This window comes from Acanthaster planci, linkage group LG03, assembly GCF_054643075.1.
Source record: "Acanthaster planci isolate LZ-2023a linkage group LG03, COTS_SCS, whole genome shotgun sequence".
NCBI classification, from domain to species: domain Eukaryota; kingdom Metazoa; phylum Echinodermata; class Asteroidea; order Valvatida; family Acanthasteridae; genus Acanthaster; species Acanthaster planci.
In genome coordinates, this window is record NC_141779.1 from 1,809,116 (window position 1) to 1,836,398 (window position 27,283).

Sequence of the window (27,283 nt, forward strand, 5' to 3'; positions counted from 1 at the left end):
CCCTTTCATATGTCGCTGAGACTCTTAGATTTGAAGCACTTTTAGACCTGTAAAGCCCGGGTATGGGAAGCCATCTTTACTGGGGAAGATCGAGGACCGGTAAAATGTGGCAAAGGGAAATTGAACAAAAGTAGCAAGCATCAGGACCCTAGTGCGCAAATATTGAGCCATGTGCGCAGGAAGAGGATCAGTAGAGTGTCTACAAAGGGACAATTGCACAAAAATAACAAGCAGTGAGACATGAACTCTTGCCTTCTTCGATGGGTATTTCCCTAATAATAACAAATTTGGATCTGAAACTTCGACTAATGGACAGAGGAGTATGTACTATTTCAGATGCCGCCATGAATGCCACATTTGGACAAATTTCTGCACTTTTATGCTCGAATATAATGAAGCCATTCTCTGCTCAGGAAGAGGCAATGGTCCAGCCAGTGGACGCAAGGGTGGGGGGCATGCCCCTGCCACAATTTTGTTCACTAAAAATACTTTGTAGGTGTGTGAGAAAGGGAGTAATGGGTATATCAGCACCAATACCCTAAGAAAACAATACCAAGACATAAAAACAAGGATGTCACGACCGTCACGCTTCTGAAAGTTCTTCTTCCCCAAAATCATGCTGAATAGGCCCGAAACTGTATTCAGTTTGAACCCCCCCCCAACGCTGAAGCTGGATTTGCTGCTGGGAAGACCAGTAATGTGTGACCAAAGGACAAATCGCAAAAACACAGGAAGCACTGGCACAGCCAAGATCTCTTGCCTTGTTCAGCATATTATGAATATGAAACCTACGTCAGTGAATAGAGGAACATGTGCCCTTTGATTGTCATCATGTCTACCACATTTCAAGCAATCGGAAACTTTTTTGGCTAAAATATTGCGATCACACTGTGCGCTGAAATGTCTCGGTAAAGTGAGAACAAAGAGCAGTGGGACAACTCTAGCCTTCTTTTGCAGGTATTTCCAAGGCTTCAGCTTAAATATGGACAGGAAAATTATCTCAATGGACAGAGGAATATATACCGTCTCTGAAGATATCAAGGTCAGCCCATGTTGACCGTTTCAGAATATTTACTGTAAACTCGGCTATGGAGACATGTAGCGGCAGACGCAGACCGACTACCGTGTGTACAAAGCGAAAACGAACGAAATAGGGAGCATGTCTAAGGAAAACTCTGACCCCCATGTCTGTTCTGTCGCAAAACGGCATGAAATTTTCTTTTTGGATGATAAACATATAAACTTTCCAAAGACTCCAGGATCAGCCCATCTCTTAACAATTTAATATCGGATATGGAGACAACGTGGCGTGTATTTGACGTGTGTAGCATGCAAAACCAAAAAAATATGAAACCTTTTTGTTTAATGTTTCCAAATATCGAAATAAAATTTTCTCCAGGGGATAGTGAAATTTGCATCCTTGTCGAGTCACCCCAAGCTCGCCCATTCGGACCATTTGTCAACCTACTTAACCTCGGAGATAAAAACTCTTCGTCGAAAAGAGACTAAATAACGTGTGTACAATGAGGGAAACAATTTCATTTATTCGGCATTTTCCAAGATAAAGAACACAGCAACATTAAACAAAAACACATAACACAAAATACACTGATATCACAAACACAAACTTACAAATGCCCGGAGAGGCACAGTTAATCCAATAACTGTCACCCGTAAGACTTCATTTCTGAAGCTCCAGGTTTACATAAACGTGCACACACATACACAATACAGTAACAGCACAAGATTCAAGAAATGGCAATAAATAAATCGAACAGAAAAAATATATACAATTGGCAAAATAATATAAATATGACATACAAATACATTAAAATAACCAAAAAAAATTAATTACAGAAACAAATCAATCAATTAAACAATAAGTACCCCCAAAACAATAAAAGAAATTTATTGTGTAAAAACCGAAAAAACAGAAAGACACCACGAAATAACAAAATACACTTGAATACCGACAAAAGCAAAACCATTGACACATCTGGCCCACATGGCAAATCCTAGGTATGCAAATCCCCCCATTTTGTGCTTCCTTGCACCAAACAACACAGTGACCCTCCCACAACTTGCCAGTCCCAACGACCTTATTACAAGGGTACTCCACTGCAAATTCAATCAGTACTCTGTCAAGTTTCATATACTTTCAAATTCAAGTGGGTACTTGGTGAGTTGATCCCGTGTTGAAGGGTTATTTAAACCACTTCAGTTCTCAAACGTTCAGGTACATGTAGGTCATCTCAAGAGCATGTAATTGGCAAAATGATGAAGTGTTAGAATTAGTGCCCTAAGGTTTGTCCAGCCTGATCGTTTCAATGTACCACCTGTTCACTAAGACTATTTCACGGTCAAAAGCTCTATGAAGACCTCTAACAACAAATGTAAGCAAAAGATGGATGCTTTTAGATTCACGTAAAGACAAATTCAATGTACATATGCAACCAATCCGTGTAATCCATTTTAAATCTTCTTCACTAGAAAATTATTCTGGTTGCTCAACGTTGAATTTTGTTCTAATTTGTCAATGTATAAGGTTCCTGTTGTGAAGGTACCAGATAGGCTACTTGTATTCCAGAATAGTCAACACTAGAAACTTGCAAGATGAAAGCAAGACATACTAAGTCTGTTTGATTTGGTAGTGACATAACAAGATTTTCCCAAGAAATTTTGTACTCATTATCAGCTTCAAACTGCATGTTAACTAAGGTACAATTCAGGTCCACTATTTTCTTTGACCATCCTAGCATAAGCAAAACTTTGGTTTCCTTAGTAATGTATTGAGATGCATTTTATTAGCATGACAACATCTTTGAAAGCCATGGATGTCTTGAAGGTCATCAGACTGACATTATATTGGCCTATACACAAGAGCACTGTTACCAAATAAAGTGCTAGCTGACAAGATGTGATAAGGAAAGTCGTTGGTATACATAAGAACTGGATTGGGCTCAAGACACTTCCTTGAGGTACACCAGATGGTACAGAAAAACCACGCAAAGTAGCAACCTTTCAACAAAACCTTTTGTTGCCACCACAAGACAAACGGTCACTGCAACAGTTGCAAATTCAGTTCTGTTATGTTGAGGAAATCAAAATCATGCTCTTGTTACTTTTATTGAGGCCGAGCATGTCACAGCATGGAGCGTATCACTGTTCGACCAGCAGCAGAAGACTAACGCGTAGAACAGATAGGCACAGTGCTAGAGTCCAAATCTTGGCCGTAATTGTGGTACTGAGTACAGGCGTAAACAAATCACAGAAAAGTGTTTAATTAGGATGACATGATTTACAATTAAAGGCATCACATGAATAATAAGTGACAAAAAACCAAAATTACCAACAAGCCAATAAAATCACCTCAAAAGGAGGGCACAGAGGACTTGATTAAAACTGGATATTTTTTAAATGAGTAAATTCACATGATTAAAAAGAACGAGTAAAAAAAATTCTTTTTATAGCATGGCCTTCACTTTGCGGGATAATTTTCTTACGTTTGGAAATATGGAAATGAAACGTTCTCCTCAGATATTTTTTTCTCTTTTTTGGGCTGTCATTTTTATCACCTGTGTGGAGACTACTGTTTCCTTTGTTCTGGTTAATTTGTCTTGCTATTGATATGAGCATAAACGGGGGTAATAGTAGTTTATTTTACTTTTGCAGTCCCTGATGACCCGCATAACTGATATTTGTCTCGTTATGTATTCGGATTTTTATCCCCGGTTCCTGCCACTGCTTATATTTACTTGTATTTGTGCTTTTTTTTTTTAATAATTTGTGTTTAATTTTGCTTTGTTTGTTCTTGTGATGGTCAAATAAATAAGAATAATTGAAGAGATGGTACTCATCATGATTAACCAAGATACACCTTTCGACCATTTGAAGACTATCGTCATACACAGGCTAAACTAACTACTAAAACAGATTGACTAACGAGTACAAGAGGGAGAAGATTACTAGTAGACACAATGACTGACCCAAGCTTTTGCCTTCATTTGTGTATAGTTCTCTTAAATTTGGGAATATCAGAATCAAACATTCTTCAGTGGATATGTTCAACAAAATGACAACAAGATCAGTTGATTTTCACCAACCCCACAGTCACAGACAAAAGCTTAGTTTGGATAAGGCCTTATATAGAGCCAAATTTGCTGCAAAACCATCCAATTACAAGACCAACTTACAAATGGGAAACCAGGAAACATAACTGCCCTAAGTGTTCACCTCCATTAAATAAGACTTGACGCTTTACATGGTGGAGACTAAAAACAGGGCTTGTGGTTACATCATGTGGATAGATCTCCCTTGGAAGAGGTATGGTTCTGATAAGAACTGTAGAGTGTGTGCTTGACGTTTCATCCAGCATGCTCTCGTCATCCTCAAGAGTAGAGCCTGATAAGCCATGCTCCAGATTTTACAGAACAATTGTACATGTATACAAAATTATATACAGATATTGTTCAAAATCTGGAACATGACTTTCATTGTTAGGCTCAAATCAGAACATGATATAAAGTGCTTACCGAGTGAGTTGTGTCGTCAGTAATGCCAGTTGCCAGTGATGTGTTAAACTCCAGAAAACTGTCTCCAACGGACTTGGTCTTGTCTCTTCATCAATGCTACAGCTAATAAAACCACAGAATCAAGTCAACAAAGATCAGAGCTGAATAACATACAAGTAGACATCACTGCGATGTCTTTATAGTCTTTAACTCTCATTTTCGTATTGACCTTTGTTTCAACTCTCTTCAATTGTTGGTTGATCAGCAAACACAACTCCTGAAAAGACATAATTCTAAAGCTTCGACTTTCTTGGGCTCTTTCAACAGCCCAAGAAAGAAGAAAATTTAGACAGTCCAAAATCGTCTGATTCAATAGGATTTTGCATACACCGAAGGGGTTGGGCCAAACACTCTCTGATATTTCATGTTTTACCTGCCATCCAAAATTTATCAATGGTATTAAATTATGGCTCCCCATACACAGGTATGTCACCCAGGTTTACGCGAAAATTAAATTAATCCACAGAGAAGGACCTCTGTCCCTGTCAACTTTTTGAAAAGTGAAGAGACCTGTAACATAATGACGTCATGCTTAGTTTCCTAAGGCAGTAAGATGGGGAAGCATTAACTGTCCAAGTAAAAAATAATAGCTTGACATCATTATGTTTTGGGTCCATATATGAAATATATATGAGTCCACAGGGGACTGAATCAGTGAATTATACCTTTGGAGTAACCAACAACATTGGACCCACGTACCTTTTACCCAGCAGGCAGCAGCAAGAGATCAAAGTCCGATCACCTCAACAACGAGCACAGGAACCCCATCCTCAAGAGGTTGGATGTACCATGAACATCGGCTCACTCAGCGGCTTGTGCTCTGGCTGAGATGGACACACACAACAGTCATTAAAAACATGCAAAAGGAAGAAATTACAATACAACATGAGTGCATTAGCTTGGATTAACTGATTCTCAGAGGGCAGTGGAGAATGAGAAAGATGGAGAAAAGTAAGTCATAAGTGCTTCCCTAAATGACCTTCTTCCAGGCATGTGGAACACAAAAGAATTATTGTGAAGATGGCTTACATCATACTTTCCAGCCAATGTTGAATCCTTGGTGTGTATGATAGAAGCCTGTCTTGTGTTGAGGATATCATGAAAGAAACTCTGGACACACACGTTATTTATTCTGCATGTTGCCGCCATAGGCATGGAGAGCCTCAATCTGGCAGATTGTACAATCATGTCACAATCAGCTTCTGAAACATTGTCCAATCGTATGGTATAAGATCCGACACAGCATGCACAGAATGACGAAGCAACATACATGGAAATCACTGAACCAACTTTGTAAAGGTCAAGATCGAGATTCTGCATGCTTGGGGCGGCAGCGTGCAAAGAGCGAATTGTACCTACTGTGGGCTAGCTTGCCATATTGTAACAACCTGATGCATTGCACCTTTAATGTATTTGACACAGAAGGATGGCTTCAGTGAGTAAAAAGTTGGCTGATAAAATAAAACAAGTCCAGATTTTTTTAAACAACCCTTGTGGAATGTGTACACTCATCCTTGTACGTGATTTTGATCCAGGAATGAGGTCATTTCATTTCAGTACACTCCTCATTCACTACAAGCAGCCTGTAGATGCAGCTTCCGTCTTGTTTCTGTTCACTTTGGCACAAATTGTACAACCATACCAAAAAATTCCATCCATTTTTTGTAGTTTAATTCAATCCAACCTTAAAGGCTGGGGATTCTCATGAGTTGAAAACTTAAAAGACAAAACCCAAGGTCAAGATCTACATAACAACCAGGCATTTCATTATTACCATAACCATGGACTAATATCAGAATATGATGTAGACTGTTTCCATACCTGTCGAGTAGTGTCACCAGTGATAAGATATCTCTGATTTGTTACACTCCAGAGAACTGCCTCCAGGGACTAGCTTGCTCTTGTTTCTCTGTCAAACTACTGAAACTAGGAAAACTAAACCATGTTTGAATTCCAATCTGTATTACTGCACACATGTGGAGGCCACAATTTCAAAATATATAGGTGCACTTTACAACAGTAGTTGAAACATCATTGAAAGCAGTGTCAAACCAACAAAGATCAGGGCCAAATAATATACAAGCCCACATCACTGGAGTTTCTCATATAAATCTTCTTAAAATCTTCTTAGTTGTCATTTTTCCATTTCTTTTCAATTGTTGCTTGACTAGTCAGTATATTTTGTTTTTCAAAACACCTTAAATACATATACACTTCCCAAAAAGTCCTTTTCCTCAAGCCTGTAAGCAGCAATTTAACATATTACATCCCTCTACTTTTTCCAGTTCTTAAGATTTGTTTTCAGCCATGTGCAAGCCTGCAAAACAAGGAGTGCTGATCTGGGGTTATGTTTAAACAATCCCACCTGTTTTTTCAGCCAAGCAATCTCTTCAATCTGCCTTGAGTAGAAGCACAACTTAATTGGTTGAAAAGAGTCGTGTTGGTTGGGAGTATTCATTTTGTTGGTAGCGATTGGGCTGCTACCATGTCCTAGTCGTTCATGAACCAGTGATGCAAAGTTAGTACCAAAGGAGCCTCTGATGCCAAGGAAATAGTGTTCTCTCTCGGTCCAACTTAAGGCTAATACAGGAGATCACAGTCTCTGCAGAAAACATTCCCAAATTATAAACAGTATTAACTGTAACCTCCAAGAGAGCATGTGAAATCATAACAAAATCAGAGGATTTGGGGGACCATTTTAACCTTTATAGCTCCCCATATACATGTCACCCGGTATTTGGGCAAAATAAATGTATTCACCAAGCATGATCCTTAGATAGACATAATGAAGTCACACTTTGTTTACACGAGCTATATTATAAGACAGTAAGGTGTGGTAGGTCTTAATGTACTAGGTCTACAGGACATGAGGCAATGAGTTCACAGGAGACTCAATCAGTGAATCCAACCTTTGGGATGACCAATAACAAAAGATCACTTACGTTTTACCAAGAAGGCTACAGTAAGAGATCACAGAGTAGTAGAGAATAGCCGATTCTGGAGCACACCCCCTTTTTCACCGTTTTCAGCAAAAACCCCTGGGTAGTACATCGACGCAAAAAATCGGGGAAATCCCCTAAAAATCTGGAATTCCAGATTTTAACAATTTTCACTGGGTACCTCATCGACTCCAAAATCTGGCTCTAAAAATACCGGGTAAATATACACCTTCTGAGCCAAAATCTCTTTCACCCACCTGCGCCGGGGATTTCCACTCAACTTTTGACCCCGGCTGGCTAAACAACTCGTGACAGAAATCCCGCCTGAATAAAAATGATAAATAATTTAAAAAACCTAATTATAAATAGAACATGTCAACTCAAATGTATATCGTCTCAAATGACCACAAACGTCTAAATGCCGGCAACAAAAACCCAAAAATTACCTACGGTCCCTTTGACCCTGAAAACTTAGTCATTTTAAGACCCGCAAAGAATTCTTCTAAGATTCTCTATTCTCACGAGGGCCAACATAAACGATTGTTGATTAGGCTCGAAGACCCTTGTTATGGTATAAACCCGGTTTACAAATATGGTACTAAGGAACCTACTGACCAAAAACAAATTTGTTATCAACTGTCTCCCAATACTGAATCGCTGCTATTACGTATAAATGATTCAGTTTACAGACATTTTGAAAAATTAACAGATGAGGCCCTGGAAGACCTCCCCATGATTACGCGTAACTCTTTTAAGGTGTCTCAGAGATTAGACGACATACCCGACCAAATTAATTACTTAGTTAAGCCGGCTTATACCGATAAAAATAGGATGTACGTTAAGATCGCCTATGACGCCTCTTTGGTGGATAAATCGTTTAAAGAAATTGATCGCTCTCTTTTTGCAAATAAGAAATGCCACGCGATCTCTTTGATCTCTCCTAAAGATATTTACTACGGCGCGCACGGTTCACTTTCTTGCGGCGCGAGTGTTAGGTATAGAGTTATATCAGCTATGCTAACGGTTGAAGAAAAACCTTACCTTTTGGACGCGTTTGATTAAAAGCGAGCAGAGCGAGCGAGTACGACCGAAGGGAGTTAAATAAAAGTTAGTGAAAGTCAATTTAACCTCGGTTATCCTGGGGTTAATTTTTTTTTTTACTTTAAATAAATAAACTCTTATATAAAATGACTGATGCGGAACTTTGCCACTTGCTGAATCTAAAGGAAGTATGCATAATTGGGGCAACGAGAAATGTTCAACCGAGGCCACCTTGCGATCACCAAATACTTGAAACGGGTGAAAGATACGCGTGTAAACATTGCGGTCAAATTTTTGGGTGGGTTTCTTTGTTTGACGCTGCAGACGTGGGAGATCGATATTACAAGCATCACGTTTGGAAAAAACCTAAGCCGCCAAAATCGAGAAAAACGTTGCAGAAGTATAATATCTGTTTTCAAAACGGCGAAGCGGGTGAAATAGAATATCGATTGAACCAAGTTTTAAATGGTAATATCTCTCGAGGTAAACCGTTGAAGGCTTTAATTGCAGTCTGTTATCAAGACGTCACTGGGGAAACTGAATCTAAAGTGAAAGAACTTTTTGATGTCTCGGATAAGCACTGGGAAAACGCTATGGAGAAGTTTAAAAATAGTTTAATTTAAAAATGGAAACGCATACGTTTTACTTGACTGAAAATCCTCAAACGTTTGAATTAAAAAACGAGATTAACAACATTAAAGGCGATAAAGTAGTCCGGGTCAAAAACATTCAGTTTGAAGCTGAATATTTATACGTGGCGCAAGACACCGACATTCAATGGGATACAAATTTGGACAGAAACGAAAAAAGAAGAAAAGAGACGGCTCCAAAACTTATTTTGACGGGAATGAAAGAATCTATATATGCTTTGCTAGCTCCAAGTTTGACTCAACCGTTGCCCGAGTCGCAAAGAGGAAGCATCGTGGTGTCTACCGGGTATTACGGAATCGACTGGTTTGATTTTATTTTAAACGCCATCCCTGGTGTAAGTTTTAAGGTGCACTCGGAATCAAAAAGGGTGACCTTAACCATTACAGATCTCAATCTCAAATTGCGGCTCAATAGAGAGGTGGCTAACTTGTTAAACTTACCCGAAAACAAACTTTCGCCCAACGTTATTTATATAGGTGAGTATAACTCAACTCCTATGTTTATTCACTGCCAGCAATTGGAGCACTCTGTAAATTTTTATAACGGAAAGTCTTCTAACCTGCTCGGCGTTATCCCTTATGAATCAACGAATAAAACACCTAAAAAGCTATTATCTCAGAACATAGACGAACTCACCTTTTCTTTGAGAAACGAGCGAGATGAACTCTTGAACAACGTCGGTAAAATCTTGATTGAATTAGATGCTTATTAATAAAATGGAGAAAGATATTGAGACGCATACATTTCACTTGACTAATAATCCACAGACATTTAAACTAAAAAACGAGATTAAAAACGAAAAAGGGAGCAAACGTATCTGTGCCAAAAACATTCAGCTAGAAAAAAAGTTTTTTAACATTATGAGAGAGACAGAGATTGAGTGGGGGGTAAAAGAATTATCTAACGAACCCGGTGATGATGGATCAATCAATCAAGCCTTGGTGCAAAAATATAGTGATCTATATATAGGTGAAAAATATGAAATTGAAAAACCAAGTTTACAATTAATAGATGTTTTTTTTTGGATTTTTTTTTGCGACTCAAAATTTTTTAAGAAACATACAAAAATACACTTTAAATTGGGAATATAATGTTAGACGAATAAAAGTATATAAAGCACACATGTTATCTATAATAAGTGTAATAAAAGACAAATTTACTGATTTTTCTTCTTTTTATTTTGGTGTACATTATAAGCCTTTATATTTTAATCTATTATCTAATGATACTTTACGACAAGAAATGGAAAAAAAGTTAAACCTTCTTGACAGCGGTTCTTATGAAGACGAGCTTTTTGTAATACAAATGCTAGATGACTTTTTTTACCCAAGAATGATTACTGAAATAGATGTAAGTTTGATCATTTCTTTGTCTTTTCAAACGACACTAGCGGGCATTATACACGCCCTCAATCAAATTTTTGATAGATTAGACTATGCAAACCATCTAAAGGGCAGGCCACCACCGACAACTGAAGAGAAACAATTGTTCATTTGGGATACTACGTCTTCTACTGTACAATCTATTTTAAAAGGCCAAGCAAAACCCATATTTAACCAACTTTACACAAAGCAAGCGTTTGAGTCTATAAGTATCTCTGGATTGACTGGCAGCATCACCTTAGAACCCGGGTATTACGGAATCGACTGGTTTGATTTTATTTTAAACGCCATTCCAGGCGTGAGTTTTAAAGTATATGAAAAGTCAAAATCGGTGACTTTAGTCATTTTTGACCCTTATTTAAAACTAAAACTAAACACGCACGTGGGTCAATTGCTCGGCCTGCCTTCTGTTGAATTACAAAACTTTTTTATATACAAAGGTAAATATGACATCGATAGTATCAAATATCTGTTTATACACTGCGAGCAGCTCGATCCAAATTATAACTTTTATGACGGGAAGTCTTCAACTGTACTCAGCACCAGAGACACAGCTCTGTGCAATTTAGAGGTAAACCCAACCTGTAAAAGGCTCGTAGATCGGAACATAGACGAACTCACCTTTTCTTTAAAAAACGACAAAGGTAGGTTGGTAAGCGGTGAAGGAGATGGAATTTTGCTCGAGGTGAATATTGTTTAAAAACTCTTAATTATAAGATGACGACTAACATATATCCTGATTTAAACTCGGTGGAAGCGAGTGAGTATAACGACCGGAGCGAGAACGAGCGAGCTTCAACCGAACAAGCGGAAACAAAGGTTTACAGGCTAAGAAAGATCGAAGAAATTAAATCTCAAATCCAAAGAGAACGCGACGCGCGCGAAGCTAGTTACAAAAAGATCAAACGACTCTTAACCGCGCTTGGATACGTAGAGTATGGCGTGGAAGCACTAGGTGCCACATCGGCGGCCGTAGGCATTCCCGCCATTTTGGGAGTGATCACTGGTCCCGTCGGGCTCGTGATGGAAGGCGTCGCTATCGGTGCGTTTGGCGCTTACGCGATTCTAAAGTATGCATCTCGTAGACTCACCCACAAAACTAAAAAACACGATCAAATTCGAATGTTGGCAGACGCTAAATTAAATACCATCGAAGAATACGTATCTCACGCGATTGAAGACGGCGACATATCCCAGGAAGAATTTGCCCTTATTTTATCTGAGCTGAAAAAATTTAACGAGATGAAAGAAAAGATTAGATCGCGTACATCTACAAAATTGGAATCGAGCAAAGCTCACAGCGAGCAAGAATTTGAACGTCGAGTCAACGAAAGAGCAGAAGCGCTAGCGGCGGTTTTAAAAAAAGATCTTATGAAAAAACTTGGCGAATAAGTTTTACAAAGTCGGTTGGGTATGAGCGTAGCGATCCACCCGCGTACCAAAACTTGACCCTTCCAACGGCGCCCGTAAAAGACTGGTAAAGATTATTTTTAAAATTCTTTTAAAATAAATGGGAACCAACTTTAGTCAGTTAAACGTTGTAGTCAACAAAGACAATTCTTTTATGGTAGACCTCCTTGACATGACAACACCTTATAAATTACCTAAAATTACATATGAAACTAAAGAGCTGATTGAACGCTGGAAAGAAGACCAGATGTCGTTTTATCAAAACCAATTAAATTTTGCAATCTATTGCGCGACGGCGGCTTGTGGAGTCGACTTTGGGAAAATCGTTGCCGCGGATCCATATATATCCGCCTTGTACAACTTTCACATATATTACACGGTAAGAAGAATCTTTAACTCGTGTGATTTTTGTTTACCAACCGAGAACATCTTTGATCTGGTTAATAATTATTACGATCATGGGAAGTTTTTAAATGTTTGCAACGACTTTGGAGTTGACCCAAACCATAACTTTAGGCAAACCGTTGACCCCCATACAAATGGCCTTGGCACTGCTTATTATTTTGACCGAGCTGGTACTGGTAGGTGGTTGCCCGTTCCAGGTGGTAACTTTGATCTAGACGCGCTTTATCCTATGGGTAAAAAGTATAACCAATATAAAGTTGCAGAAGAGATAGCGAAAACCGTGGGTACAACTCTAGAAGATGCGCTGGGTTATAAGGTTAGCCTCGAGCCAGAAGATCACAAGGTAATGAGTTGGCATTATGCGCCAGTTAACTCTGGCAAAACGGTACAATATGTAGTAGGTTATATCGAACAAGACCCAAAAGTCGCTACTACCGGATGGTGGGGTTTTATACCTCGCAAAAGGACCCAGTTGACGGACGTGGGAATTAGAAAAGTGAATGAATCTATTCGAGCTTACGTCTACGCGTTACTCGGGGCGCAGGCAAAGACCAAGACCAGCGTTTTAGCCGGCAGCACTGGATTAGACGCGCAACAACAATTTAAAGAAAATATACAAGCATTATTTAACGCAGCTCCTGACCTCGAAGAATCGATCAACCAATTTCAAGATTCGTTACAGTACGCGAAAACGCCGTTAGATTATGTAATAGCTCCGGGGTTATACCTGGTGCCCTCGGACATGGACTTACGCATCGGTACGTTTGAGGGATATAACAATAATTTACAAATCGCGACAGCAGACATGCAGACTGGATACGTACAAGGTCTAAACTTAAACCCGGTGGCCGAAGACAATTTTAACCCGCAGACTACCACCACAACATCCCCAACCCCAACCCAGACCCCGACCCCGGCCCAGGCCGCAGCGACCAAGCCGCTCGACGCACACAACGAAGAAAAACTGTCCTTAACCATCGGAGCCGTTGCCGTAGGTGTCATCGGTTTTACGCTGTATAAAATTTTAACTTAAACGAAGCGAAGCGGAGTATGAGCGAAGCGAGAACGGTTTGATGTAAGGCATAAAAAAAAATTCACCTCAAATTTGGGGTGAATTTTTATCTTATTTTAAAATCTATTTTTACCCTTTTTGCACGTACGTTAAAAGCAAAACACCCAAGCCTACAAACAAGGTCCATAAATGTTCTGCCACCCATCCAACCGCTTTACTCGCTACGTTAAAAATCCAACTCAAAATGCTACCGATGATCCCGGGCAAAGCTCCTAATGCGCTCAACCCGAGTTTCTTTAATACGTTGGCTAAATTTTGTAATTGACGTTTGATCCAATCGGTGACCCCGCCCTTGGAAGGAGGAGCAGGCGTTGGTTTAGGTGTGGGTTCAGGCGTTACGCTAGGAGTTCCAACAGCTCTGACGCTAGCCACGATACTACTAACGATGGTGCTCACAGCTAAACCAATAGCCGTTAAAATGCTCACGATCGTGACGCCTTGCTCTCTAAATAAAATATTAATTCGTTCGCGTAAAGTCAAATCTTTACCTAGAGCCGTTTGGATCGTTTCTTTTAACATTTTAAGTTGGTTTCTAAATCCCGAGGTTAAATTTTTTCGTTGGGTATTCAATGCTTGTAACTCATCTTTACATTCTCTAAGAAATTTAAGATCTGATTCTTTTTGTTCTTGAGTGATATCTGGTTCCTTTAATGCATCTTCAGTTGTCTGAATATTTTCTTTTACACTCGCGATCTTAGCTTCTACAAGTTTTAATTGTCCTCTTATTGTTTGTAAGCTTTGGTCAAATCCTCTAATCTCTCTGAGAGTAAATTCTGAATTTGTATCTTCTGGGTTTAACTTACGAGACTGTTCTGCTATTTCTTGAAGTTGATTGAGTGCCTCATCTAATTCGTCTACAGATCCGTCTTCACTCGTGATCTTTTCTATATTTTCTGAAACAGCTTTTGCCTCTTCAATTAATTGAAATCCAGGGTCTTTGTAGCCTTTTAACCCTAAAGTGCGTCTAATAAAATCTCTACCACCTTCTTGTTCTAAGCTAGACAACGCGAGAAACTTTTGCCCACTTTTATCTTTTTTTAATCTAGTCAGGCGGATTTCTTTGCCGTTATGGGTTGCATAGAGTCTTCCTTTTGAATCGAGGCTAAATATTTTGGTGTCTTTCATGGTCGGTTCAAGTCCGGTAGTTTCTTTAATCTCGTTATAAAAACTATCCACCGCCTTTTTAGTTTCATCGCTAAGCTTATCTTCATCTACCTTCTGTCTTAATTCTTTGAGACTAGACTCTGGTCCAACTACAGGAGGGTTTGGGGCGTTTTCTAATATATCATCATCAAAGGTATCGTCCCATTCAAGTTCATCTTGGTAGTCTTGCTCAAATTCTTCTTGTTCACGTTCTTGACCCATGCCGTCTATTTCAAATCCCTCTTCTTCCATTTAAAATAAGAAAACTTAACTCGGTCCGCCCATAGGAAACGTTGAGGGTAAGATACCCTGCCCCACCAACCAACCTTGGGTAAAGAGTGCGCCGCTGGACAAAGCGGTTAATTTTAATGCATCTTCGGCAGACAACTTATTGAAGTCCGGTGGTTTAATTTTAAATAGCTTACTCGACAGCATGGCGTATCTGAGTGAGATTCCTGAAACAACTGCGCCGTGGTAAACCGTATTGGCGATTCCGTTTACGTCGATTGATTTAGCGTTACTCATATTTATATATAAAGAACTTTTAAATAAAGCGAGCAAAGCGAGCTACGACCAAAGGGAGTATTTATTCCATATCTAAATCCGGTTCTTTAGTCAAGCTTTGCTTTGGTTGAACGCTAATTTGTTGTGAACTAGTCGACTTATTTTTCCAAATTAAGTAGAGAACCACAACACCAGCGATACCCAATCCACCGAGTATCAAGCTTCTGTTTTCAAAGGCCGTTTGGGTAAAGCTAGATTCTTCACTCGGTTCGCCCGCTAATTTCATCTTAACGAGTTGTTGCTTCATCTTCTTGTTATGTTCGGCCAATTTTTTACCTTGTTCTACGCGCTTTGGGTTCTTAGCTTTAGTAACTGACTTAACTGCTTTCTGAATTTGGTTGCTCGAGTTCGCTTCGTTGTTGCTCGCTTCTGTTGGGTTCACTTCGTTTGTTGACATCCTCTTTTATAATAACAGAACTTTTGTTAAACTCCAGGTGTTTTGTTGTAATCAGCATTGTTGTAAGTGGAGAAAGATAAACTCCATATTTATAACAGACCTCTGTAAGTAGTCTACCCATCGTTTGACTGATGATCGGGTCGTCGTTGAGATCCTTAGTCAGCGCTTCCTCTGATTTTAAGTTGACGTTGAATCCGAGTAGATCGATCGGGGTGGCTATTCCTAGTAGACGAGAGTACAAACTTAAAATCGAGTGACCGAGAGTTTTAACGATTTCTTTGCCAAACTTAACTTCGTAGAGGTTAAACAGTTTTTCTTGTTCTTTTGGTGGTAGAGCTTCGATTTCTTTTATCGTGTATTCTTTCCCGAGATACTTCTTACTTTCGCCCGAGGCAGCTATCGCGCAAAGGCGGTCTTTTACGTTTGAGCTGATTGCTTCGCTTTTTGGTTCAGTGAATATGCTTTTTATGTCGTCCATTTTAATAATAAGTACTCTTTAAATTTGTTGTAGGTATGCTTTAGTCGTATGTATTCAACTGTATAATAAGTCAAGTTAGCTGCAATAACTAGCTGAATAACTAGCTGGACGTATTGTAGCATTGTTATCTATTTACTATAACTAAATTAAATTTTATTATAGCACAGCTGAATTAGCTATGCTCAAGCAAAGGGTAAGTAATTATCAACAAAGTAAAACAAATAAATAACTAGCTAAAACGTATTATAACATAGCTGAGTAACTAGCTAAAAAATATTGTAACTTGCGGGCGCTTCGGTATTTAACACCAACTTACTAAATCTCACGGTGCGTAGATGCCTTTTAATTTCCCCTCTCTTTTCATCTGGTACAATGTCGTTCTCGTCCAGACACTGATCAAACGAACCACGGTCCTTGCAATGAAAAATTGCTGTCCAAGCAGTATTCTCGCGAAAATCTTTTAAAACTGAATTGTACTTTTGCGTCAAAAGCCAACACGAATGGAGGTAGTGTCGACCGCTAAAAGCCATTTTCGACAACGCGCAAACTGAACCACTCTTAGACTTCTTACGATACTTAATAAACTGATCAGCTGCACAATCGTCGATAATAAACAACGTATTTATCCCATCGAATACTCTCTGATAAAGTTCTATTGCCTCATTTAATTCTAGTCTTTCTCGATCCAGGTCACATAGGTAAACGTTTTCATCGGTGTACACCCACAGTCGTTCTAAATACGTTTTATTCTTAAAAAGCGTTGGGCATATAATGACGATAGCTTCAAAGGTGAATCGGTATTCTGTCTCTAAAAGATTTAAGATCCAGTTAGTCTTCCCGCTGCCAGTTTTGCCCACGATCAAGGCGCAGTGGGGATTCTTAAACATCTGGTTCTCGCTACGCTCATACTCCCTCCGGTCGTTCTCACTTCTTTCATAACTCGCTCGCTCGTTCTCGCTTCGCTCGTAGTTCGCTCGTTCCACTCGCTCGTTCATTTTTAATAAACCAGACTTTTAAAGTTTCCGTCTTCCACCGTTAGTTGAGAGTCCATCACCAGGAATACGTACATCGTCAACGGTCCCGCGGTTTCGGCCGTTCGTTCCATCTGTATAGATATGTCCCCGCCTCCGCCTAGAGGTCTGCCCGATCCGTGAGCAGAATTGTCGTCGGAACTTCGGAAGTCGAGCCATAGACCGTACTTGTCTTTTAGATAGTCCGCCATGTCTACTCCCAACAAGGATAAGTCCGAGACGACCCCTCTAGCCAATTCTTTATCCGAGTCTCCGAAATACTTTGTAACTTCGTTCCAGTGTTGATATTCAAACAGACCCTGTGAGTACAATTGATTTGGTTTTCCTTCGACTGTGACGACCGTTTTAGTGATGTGCGGATTATAAAATTTTTGCGGATTTTTGATCGTCGGGTCTCTGAATAAAATCAACACCCCTTTTAGGCTTCTAATACTCTGGTCGATGCTGATGTTCCACAGCGTGTCTGACTTGTTTACCGCTTGCTTCTTCCACGAGTGAATCCGGTCAAAAAGGTAATACATTGTCTTCTTGTTTCTCAAGGTTTGGGCCAAGTCTCGGTTGGTGACTACCTCGTATTCCAGGGTCAGATCTGAAATTTGATATTCAGCCGTGGTATCTGACGAATTAACCACTTTGTCGTGCCTGTTAAAAGTTAGTTGATACGTTAGAGGCTCTTTAAACCACGAAGGATAAAATGGAGCGTGATCCGTCAACATAGGCGTGTCTAGTGGAATCGCGTACCTGTTTTTAAAAGCGTCAGCAATTGCTTTGCCCTTACCATCGTTTGCGGCGACATTAGCATCGTCAGCCCCTAGACGTATCTTAGCTACGTTTTCTCTTTCCAAACCAAAATACGCCATATTTTTGGTCTGCGACGGGGGTAACCAATTGTCCTTGAAATTGTGAAATACGTCCGCGTCATAGTAACTTACGATTTTGTTTCCCTGGAGACTCACATTTATTTCCGACACCAGGTTTCTCGCCAAGTTGTTATAAACCGTCCGGTTGTCGTCCAAGGCACCGTCGAGATCGAGTTTAAAAGCCAACTTTGCAGTACCGGGTACCATGACTTCGTCCATACCTAAAGAGGGGAATTTTACGTTTAACGTGTGACCCGCGTCTACGGTACTCGGGTTGTGCGTAATGGTGACTTCGCGCCGCTCGCCTTTGATCGCGCGAGGAACTTTAAGTCTGCGACTCGGGTTAAGCTTTTTGGTATACATCTTACTTTTATATAATACAATTCTTATTTTATAATTTTAAAAAGAAAAGAAAACACGACTAACGTTAAACCCGCTGCAAAAAACAGATCTTCATATTTTTCACCTTCTAACATATGGGCGATTTCGTCGATCTTTAGCTGAGTTTCTACCTGTTCGGTTTGAATCTCGATTAATTTATCTTTAATTTCGGTAACACTCGCTTCGGTAACACTCGCTTCGCTCGTTGCTCCCTCTGGTCGCTTCGTTGCTCGCTTCGCTTCGCTTCGCTCGTACTCCCTCCAGTCGTACTCACTTCGTTCGTTCTCCATATTTAATTTAACCTTATTTTAAAAATGGCTAGTGCTTTAATGATGGTTGGAGGAGCGATAGTAAACGCCTTGGCATTCACGGGCTCAAATTTTTTATTTAACAGTTTATCAAAAAGTAAAGTCGACGAAGAACGAAAGCGTCACGACCTCGCGTTAGAACAATTGGACCAAGCAAAACAAGAGTGGGAACAAAAACGCGCACACATGCAAGACTTTTTATATGAACGAAGTCAACAAGAAGGCAAGAGTCAGCAAACATTTGTAAACGTGGACGAAGCGTTGCGGGAGTATTCAGAATTGACCGGTAAGAGTATTATCCCGTTACCACCAGAGCCTAAGTTGTCCGATTTTTACGAGCCTTCCGAAGATCAAAAAATTCGCGAGTTTGTTTGGATTATAGGTGGAACTGCGATAGTCGGGTTGTTGGCTTACCGGTACTCGCTACGCTCGTAACTCGCTTTGTGTAACTTATTTTAAAATAGAGAGAGAATTTTCAAAATTGTTTTACAGCCCGCAAGGCTACTGGCGAGGAGAAAGTGCTGTCGATCGTCTACACGAAAAGACCGGTGCGGACAAATCAGTTATTAGGAAGTGGCTAAAAAAGCAGGCCGTTTGGCAAATATACTTACCCGCACCACATTACGTACCCAGACCTACAATGTTGCAATCAGAATCGGTCAAACCTAATTACGCGCATCAAATGGACGTTTTGTATTTACCCTGGGACCGAGTTAAAAGGAAAACGTTTAAGTACGCTTTAACCGTGGTAGACGTGGGTTCGCGATATAAAGAGGCAGAACCGTTGACCAGTAAAACCGCCGAACAAGTGAGTGAAGTAATAAAGAAGATTTATTCGCGATCACCTCTGACATGGCCCAAATTCGTAATGGTAGACTCGGGATCTGAATTCAAAGGCGAGTTTAAAAAGTTAATGACAAAAAATAAAGTACAAATTCAAGTGGGTGAACCTGGGGTACACAGATCTCAAGGAATCGTGGAAAGGTTTAACCGCACTTTAGCCGAAAGGTTATTTGGCCACCAATACGCTCAAGAAATGTTAAACGTGGGTGTGCGTAACGTGGAATGGGTAGAGCGTTTGTCACAGGTCGTGAAATCGTTAAACGAGGAAAAAACGCGGTTAATAGATGCCGTTCCTGCAGAAGCTATAAAATCAAAGCGAGTGAACCAAGAACCCAGTGCACCTGTAAGAACTACCCAAAGAGAACTTCCTCCAGACGCAGTCGTCAGGTACCTCTATTACCTGGGCGAGCAAGAGGGCGGCACCGTCAGAAGGGCAACAGATCCGATCTGGTCTGTGGACGTCTATCAAATTGAAAAGCGAACTAGTCAGTTTGGTAAACGAGTGAAAGGCAAACGCGTCAAAACGGGCCCAACATTGTACTACCTTTTAAACGGCCCGAATAGGAGTTTCGTCAAAGAGGAACTTCAGGTCGTACCCGAGGATACCGAATTACCGGAGTAGCTCGCTTCGCTGTTGATTAGCTCGCTGCGCTCGCTTATGCCCGTAAGCCAACGTATCGATTCCGTTCGGCAATATATAACGCTTTGTGTCCAACGGCGACAAACTAAGTTTATTTTGTGAAATGGTGAACACCCGATGTTTATCCGATCTAAATAGTTGTTGTTTATTGAAATGAGAAACCCTTTCAAATAGGCATCTTTTATACATCTCGTGGGTCAATCGTTTCTCGGTTACTACCTTGGAGACCCCTTTCGCCTTCTTTAAAGAAAAGTACTCGCTTCGCTCGTAGCTCGCTGGCGCTCGCTTGTGATCGGTAGTTAAGATCGAATACATTTTCGGCCTGATACAAACGGCTTCTAAAATTGTTTTGCCGCCAAACTCGTCTTTCATTTTGCCTATGACTTTTTTATTTTTGACGCTGTAAAGCGGATGACCCGGTGGATAATTACTAAAGTCAAACAAATGACGCTTTTCGTTTAGGTAACCGGTTAAATCGTCAGAGCTTTGCTCGATTTGAACTAATAGAGAATCAGTGTCCGTATAAAGTAGGTTTACTTTTTCACCAAAAGTTGATTTTAGTTCGTTGTAGTAAAAATCGTACATTAACGTTTTTGAGATATCGAGAATACTTACAGCGCAATAGATTGGCTTATTTAATTTTGTTTTGGTTCGGTACATCTCCACAAACGAAAGCTCACAGTCCCCAAATGGTACCGTCGATTTATAATTCGGTTTATACGTTAATTTTTTGTTTTTGGCGGCGTCTTGTTCGTCCCTTAGGAGGTGGCCGTCAATTCGATGTCTTACATTTTCCATCGTCTTGCCAAAGACCGAGTTGTTCATCAATTTAAAAAAGTCTTTCTCAAAATCATTTTTTGCTTTCTTGCGCAATTTTGTGTTTTTGTCAATATAGCTCTTCATCCACGGCTTTTGGCGGAAACGCAGTACCCGGTGAACTTCTTTGATCCACAACCCTAGTTTGAGGTATTTTTGTAATGTACGATAGTGAACCACGTATTTTTCTTTGGTGCCGAGAGTAGCCACTAGTTTGTCTACCGAACTCGCTCCGCTCGCTACTTCGCCATTACCAATTAAATCCTGTTGGTAACTCGAAAACCATTCGTTCGGCACCGACATGTTTTCGGGTGCAAGTGGAAAGTCATTATGATTGTCATGGTGACGTTCCGGGTAATCTAAAGAGATCTCAAACATGTAACCGTAGTCGTCAGTTAGCCGTAACTCTTGGATATAATAGTAATTAAATTTTTCTAAGTCTGTTTCCCAGGTAAATTCCCCTACGGGTAGATATTTGCTCATCGCCCAGCCGTATAAATTATTTGCGTCTAGGTACAAAATGTGTGACTCTGGCTTATTTGGGTCGTAGTCGGGTAATTCTGGACTATTAGCTTTCGCGTATCGCTTTGCGCCCACACTCGAGATACCACCTCTTTTGGCCCTTTCAAAGAACAAGTGCTTGTCAATGTCTGTCAATAGTTCCAATTGTATACCCGAATGCTTTAACAATGCATCCCACGACAGGCCTGGCGCCGTATAATAGTTGGCTGGGTCAAGGCCGTAGTTCTTCTTGCATACCTTCCGGAAGTTCTCGAATACACCCGCTAACAATAGCACGTCCGTTTCCACGTATAAGTCGTGGTAGTCCCCCAAGTTTTGACAACCAAAGGCTTCCCATACTGTTTCCGCACGAATGTATTCTTGCTGGGTTATCCCTCCCTGCTTCAGAGAACTATAGAAAGCGTCTATAGGCGGTAGTTTTGTTTCTTGAAATCGATCAAAGGAGTCTATATACTCATAGGGGTAAATTCCCTTTTTCAAGAGTAAATTTGGGTTATTTGGAAACCTTTCACAAAGTAATTTAAAATCATCTGGTGAACAATTTTTAACCAACCGATCTAGCGAAGCCGCCATGAAATGAAAGGAGTCTAAAAATCTGAGTTGGCCAAAAGAAAACGAAATGTAGTTCTCGGTATTTTTAGCGATCAACTTAATTGATTTCCCATAAAATTCGTGAGCACCCTGCATAATCAAGTGCGCATCGTATTTCTCCAAGTTGTGTAAGATAACCGGAATAGGTGTTTGGTCGGGCACTATTCTTAACTTGAGATTACAACTAGCATGCGCTGGGCCTCGGTACTTCCCCGTCACGTGACAATGATCGCGAACTTTTCTAAAATTGTTGATGGGCTTTTCGCAATCTAAACATTTCCACTCTTTGAACCCAGCTTCATTTTTATGACAGAAAGCAATTTTGTCAGCTTTTGTCTCAGGTGGTTTTGGAATATCACATTGACAGTGAGATTCATCCGCTTTTGCTCGATCTATCAACTTTTCGCAGATCCAGCATCTATTACATTTTTCGTAAATTTTTTGTAATTGATCGTTCCAAATCAACGGCTCTTTGTTTTTAAACGTTTCATTTATTTTCTCTGTTTCCTGAGAAAGTGATTCTACAAAATCTACAGCTGCGTCTTGGCCTCTATATGTTTTTCGGCTAGTGCAAACTCCATCGCATCTGACGACTGCGTATGAGTACCCGCAAGGCCTGTGAATCTGAGTTTTCACCGTGTTTGTGTCAGTCAGCGGTAATTTTTCTAAAACAGACTCAAAATCGGCGTAAATGACAAAAGGTGCGTCTTGCTTATTTTTATAATTTTTAAACTTGAGTATATTCTCACCTTCGGCTGGCATTTCAACTTTACATGTAGGAACGTTTAAGCCTTGGCAATCTTCTTTGTGGCAGGCTAACTTTTCTTCCGTTTGGAAATGCGACATGCACTTGAAACACCAGTGTTTCTTATGCTCGTGATGATCGATATCACCCGTCAACCGAGAAAAGTTTTTAATCCAACAGTAGTGATTCTCTTCACCTTTGTTAAAGTAAAGTAAATTGATCGGTTCTCGCTGCGCTCGTAGTCCGCTCGCTTCACTCGCTCCTTCTTCTTGACGCTTGCTTTTGTGCAGAATGTAAATACCGTCTTTTTTGGTGTAACCAAACACATTGATCGCCAAGTTATTTTGCGATTCGATACGTGGAATTTGTGAAATCGGTGTTGGAAAGCTTATGTTTGTAAAATTTAAACCGTCCGATTCTGACCGGTAAGTCGAAGGTCGCTCCTTATTTATTTTATATTTTGGATTTGTTTCTAGCTGACTTTTGACACCGTCTGAATACAGCTTCAAAGCCGCTCTCAATGCCCATCTGATACATTCTTGATCTTTATTTTGAACATTTATGATTGCTTTTTTGTCTAACAATTCCTTAGGCAACGGAATGTAAGAAGAACCCACTGGATTATATTTAACCACGTTGACGTAAAAAGCGACAACTTTGTCAAAGATCCACCCCGAGCCTTTTTGTGTATGGGCCTCCACCTGTTCGATTTGTTCTTCGCGTTGCTTAGCAAGTGCATTTTTAACGCTTGGTTTACTCGTTACTACGTCTTGATCACTCTGAAAGGGAAAGGTGCCGTAGTCAATCGTTCCGTCAATTTTTTCCAATCTAAACTGCACTTTAAGATGTGTTTGTAATTTGTAACTCCCGATTTCTTTGAGTTCGGCTAACGCTGTTTTCTCTATCAACTGCTTGTAAAAATCAAAAAAATGTATTAAATCGTCTTCATAGAAGCGAGGAATCAACTCCCAATTACGAAAATTATTTTTAAAACGCCATATACGTTTAATGTCTACTTCCTCGAGTTCTTTAGGTTGTGTATAAGCTTTAATCGCATTGATAAAGTCCTGTTTGACATATCTGTCTTTGTTCGCATAAGGAATATTATATTTTTGTACCGTTTTCAACAGCTGCCGATATGACTGACGCGGGAGATATCTAAATTGTTTTTGATCTGCCCGTATAGCTTCAATGAGCTCGGGTTTAGTGTGAGATTTACGGGTGATTGCCGGTAATGAGATGTTATACCGCTTGACAAAATCTTCTAAAAATGCTTTCTTAAATCGATTAAAGTTCGTTAGTAGAGGCCGGTGTTGTGGGTTGCTCATGTCTCTATTTATATGTAGATCTCTAAAATTTTCATCATTTTTTCTGACGCCTTGACTTGACATGTTTTTTGTATTTTTATATATAGACCATTTATTTAAGGCGGTTGTAAATATAGCGTGTTTTGCTTTGAACAGAGCCATGCTTTAAGTAGAGGTCACGAGTTCAGGTCGGGCAAGTCTCGACTTGTTCGCAAGGGGAAATCCCTTTTTTTGTTTGTGTAAGTCAGTACCAGTCACGAGTTGTTTAGCCAGCCGGGGTTAAAAGTTGAGTGGAAATCCCCGGCGCAGGTGGGTGAAAGAGATTTTGGCTCAGAAGGTGTATATTTACCCTGTATTTTTAGAGCCAGATTTTGGGGTCGATGAGGTACCCAGTGAAAATTGTTAAAATCTGGAATTCCAGATTTTTAGGGGATTTCCCCGATTTTTTGCGTCGATGTACTACCCAGGGGTTTTTGCTGAAAACGGTGAAAAAGGGGGTGTGCTCCAGAATCGGCTATTCTCTACTACTCACAGTACAATCACCTTAACAGCAGTGGCCATCATCGAGAAATGACAAGAAGCTGGTCGTCCTGTAAGCAACGACTCATCAGCGGCTTGTGCTCTAGCTGAAATGAATGCACATAACAGTCATTAAAACATGCAAAATGAAAAAAATGGCAAGAAAATATGAGTGGAGGAGCCTGTTTGCCGATTCTCAGAGGGCTTTGAAGGATCGGAAAGATGGAGAGAGCTGATTGAGAATTTGTAATTCATGTATGTGCACCCAGCACTGCAGGCGTATCAATCTAGTTATACATGGCATTTTATGGGCTGGTGCATTACAGGGGTAGCCATAATCCAGTCCCGCCTCCTGCGATACGGCTTCAAATTTTGATCAAAAGAAGCAGCGGTGGAGAGCCGTAGCCAATGTTCAATACTTGTGCATGCTGTATTCTCACATGGAGACGCCGCACCGTGTGTTGCCAACATAGAGTGCAACATAAACAGTTGAAAACATTTCATGTAGGGGTTTAACTGAAGATATACACGTACCCTACATATATATTTGCAATGGATGTTTGTAATGACACACATGATAAAGCCAAAAGTGCAAATGTTATTTAAAATAGATATTGAGCCTCTTCATACAACAGCGTCATTAGAATTGAGTATCATTCCATGACATAAATAAACTAAATTCTACAATATTCAAACATCAATTGAACTTTCGGTTGAGCAATGTGTTGCTGTGACAGAACAAAATCACAGTGCACCTGATTTTTAAGCCCTTGAATCTGGCTTTAATAACTTTTGCAAGCTAATGACCATCAGGATGACGTTTAGTTCAACGCTGGCTTCATATTTATGTGTTTCACATTCCTGTGGAAACCTCTATTGCAAGAATATCATGATTTGTTTTGCACAAAGACGGGAATAAACAAATTTTCACTGCTTGAAAAAGACTACTGCATATTTGACTACATCAGATCTATCACTCACAAAACAATCCAGCCAATGTCTCATTTCCATCACAAAAGCTAACTAGCATTCCAGTCTACATCCATGAACAATAAGTAAAACTAATTTGAGGAAGGAAACATACATGTACATGGTAAGTGCTGCCACAATAACCTTCGTATCTGAATGAGAATGACTGAGAGAGAGGGGGAGAGACAACGGAATAACAGACAGATGAATAACAGATAGACTGACAAACATACCGACAGCACATAGACAGATGAACAAGAAAAATGAGGACAGTTATCTTGGAAACTAGACCTTTCCCCATTGTATTTTCAGTACAAAAAGATTTTACGGTAATAACCAAAATCATTTTGGCAAAGAAAAATCTTTGAAAATAATCAAATTGTATTTAGAAATGATTAGCACAACCTCCAATTTTAAGATTTGCATCATGCAATCAGTAGAGATCTCCATGCATGGTTCCATGCAACACAGACTTTAAGTATGAGGCCTACTTTCTACCCCATTTTTACCAGGTTCACTGAAATATGTAGAAATTACAGATTGTATAATGTATTTATATAATTCTGAACCTCAGTGGATAGGTCTAGTTAGTTTTAAAGACTTTGACTTCCTGACAAATTCTCGTGGGGTGTAAAGTAATGTTGTCTCTTCATTTACCACATCAAATCATACTATCCTCCAGTTTGTTTAGACTACTCTTTGACTATCAAATTAGTAACTTTGGCCCCACATACAGGCTGGAGATTTTCATTGGTTGAAAAATTTGTTGGCCAAAAGTCATGTTTCAGATTTACAACACACCAGTACATAGGCCCCTATTACTCCCTAGGCCTATTTTTTTATTTTATTAACATTTACTGTTGGGCTGTTATCAGAAGTAGGCTAGGCCTACAGTGTTTGTATAGCGTGAGCTGTTTCCAGACCTGCTGAGTACAATAAAGTGTCAAAATACATCTCAGATGTGCAACAATCCAGAAAACGGTCTCACAGGAGTGTTCTTCGTCTCTCCATTACTGCTTCAAAGTTAAGAAACCAAAGGAACCTCTTTAAACTCCCAGCCTGCATGCCTAACAGTCACTGTGGGGCCGCCATGTTTAAATGCAGGGTGCACTTTACCACAGCAAAAGCAGTGTAAAATCAACAAAGCCAAGCCCAAACTTGTGGAGTTTGTAATACAGAAATCTCGTTATCATCTTTGCCGTCTTTTCTCCATTTATTTTCAATTGTTGGATGGTAAGCCAGTGGTATTTCTCACCTTTAATCTCACCTCCTGTGAAGTCACATTTGAACGAACCCGCCAACTTGGCCACACATGCGTTCTTGTGCGTAGGCATTGTAATGCTAATGCTCGCGCCACCGTGGAAAACTGGTCGTCGATCAACTTGTGCACATATTGGGCAGGGTACCAAACAGGGGATAAAACAGCGCTGGTGATTGGCGCGCTTGAAATAGGCCCTGTAAGTGTGCACAAGTACGACGAAGAGCTGAAGATAATGCAATTATTATTTTTTTCGTAATGTAAATCAAAAAAATGGCCACTATTGCAAAGAGAAAAAAAAGCATTTCCCAAAACTGTATGCGAGCAATTTGCATCAATATAAAAAACCATGTATTTCCTACCCCCAAAGCCTGGACAAACGCGACCATATGAGGCTTGGGCTTTCAGAGCTACGGCTGGGTCTATTGTCTACGCGTCTC

General features: G+C 40.0%; 2 long non-coding RNA genes across 1 annotated transcript; one reads left to right on the top strand and one right to left on the bottom strand.

Moving 5' to 3' along the window:
• LOC110990889 (uncharacterized) overlaps positions 1 to 27,283 on the top strand; it is a 445,142-nt gene that overhangs the window by 54,762 nt on the left and 363,097 nt on the right.
• On the bottom strand, positions 1,511 to 24,857 carry LOC147799542 (uncharacterized). The gene is made up of 5 exons (XR_015424870.1): positions 24,641 to 24,857; positions 6,393 to 7,173; positions 5,271 to 5,395; positions 4,533 to 4,634; positions 1,511 to 3,244 (listed from the first exon to the last, which is right to left on the bottom strand). It is a non-coding gene; the product is annotated as an uncharacterized LOC147799542 (long non-coding RNA).